Raw genomic sequence first — 1,246 nt, forward strand, 5'->3', positions numbered from 1 at the left:
ATCTAGTTGACCTAATTAACTGTTGAGGAGGATGTAGCAACAGTTTAATTGTTCAAATAAGAATAGGATGAAGACAGCTCAGAGAGCTTTTACATCCGTTGGCAAACAAAGGTTTCTCTCTCTCTTTCTGAATAAAAGGAAGATTGTTGGTTGAGGATAGATAGTGGTGGTGGTGAAGGTTAATTTATATATAAGTATGTAGATGGATAGATAGATAGATAGTTACTTTGTGATCCAAGAAAATAATCACAAACACCAATATTCACTGTGAAAAATTCTAAATGTTTATAGTGATACATACATAAGCATTTGCATGCATGCTCGCGCACGTGCGTGCACACACACACACACACACACACACATGTATAGTAATTATAGTTTTTTAAATTGTTAACTATACTTTGATCTTAGCTGAAATACTTAGAAATAGCCTTTTGGCTAAGACAAAAGTATAATTTTAAATTGTTAAATTAATCCAGGTTTCCACAATGTTGAAATTATGGTCCATATTCTTAAATTAGTGGTCGTAGTTTGCAAAGCTATCCTACAAGTACAATTTTTATAAGAAGATAGTCAACTAAAGTTGACTACCTTCAGAAGTGATAATTTGTGGTTACAAGTTATAACTGTTTTGATTTCTAACTAATATTTGAATTGCCGTGTTCTGTATCATATTTGCTTCTATTAAGTCAGGTATCACAATCTGTGATCCTTTATGATTTTCTGTGGGTTGCCATGTTTATATAAACATAATAATTTATTATTATAATAACTTAGTAATATTTTGTAATGTAATATTTAAGTCTGACTTGGATATATGATTTACTTAATGCAATAGATAGTGTTTGTTAAATTATTGTTTAGGGGTTTGTTCTGTGTTTTATTTTCTGGCTATGTCTATGTTACCTAGAAAATGAGAATTGGAAACATGCTGGGTTTTAATTGATTTCAGTTATATAAAAGGAATATATTCATGTGCTTATCATGGTTAAGAAGTTCATTTTGCAAACATGTTGCTTTGGTCTCAATCCCCCCTTGGGCAAGTGCCTTTTGCTATAAACTTTAATTGACCAAAAACCTTGTGAATGAAATTTATTAGATAAAAACTGTGCGGTAGCCTGTCAATTGCATGTACTTGTGTGTAAGGTGGTTGATTTGAGAGAGTTATTTGAGTTGTTTGATAAAATTTGTTGCAATATCTGTTTTGGCTCTCTGCACTCTTAAATTCATATCTCTCTTTGCCTCT

The 1,246-nt window shown here is 31.5% G+C and overlaps 1 protein-coding gene across 1 annotated transcript in view; it reads left to right on the forward strand.

Moving 5' to 3' along the window:
* Window positions 1-1,246, forward strand: part of LOC106884432 (26S proteasome non-ATPase regulatory subunit 3) — a 168,365-nt gene that overhangs the window by 99,389 nt on the left and 67,730 nt on the right. The gene's annotated exons all lie outside the window — the stretch shown is intronic.

Source organism: Octopus bimaculoides, chromosome 17 (genome assembly GCF_001194135.2).
Source record: "Octopus bimaculoides isolate UCB-OBI-ISO-001 chromosome 17, ASM119413v2, whole genome shotgun sequence".
NCBI classification, from domain to species: Eukaryota; Metazoa; Mollusca; class Cephalopoda; order Octopoda; family Octopodidae; genus Octopus; species Octopus bimaculoides.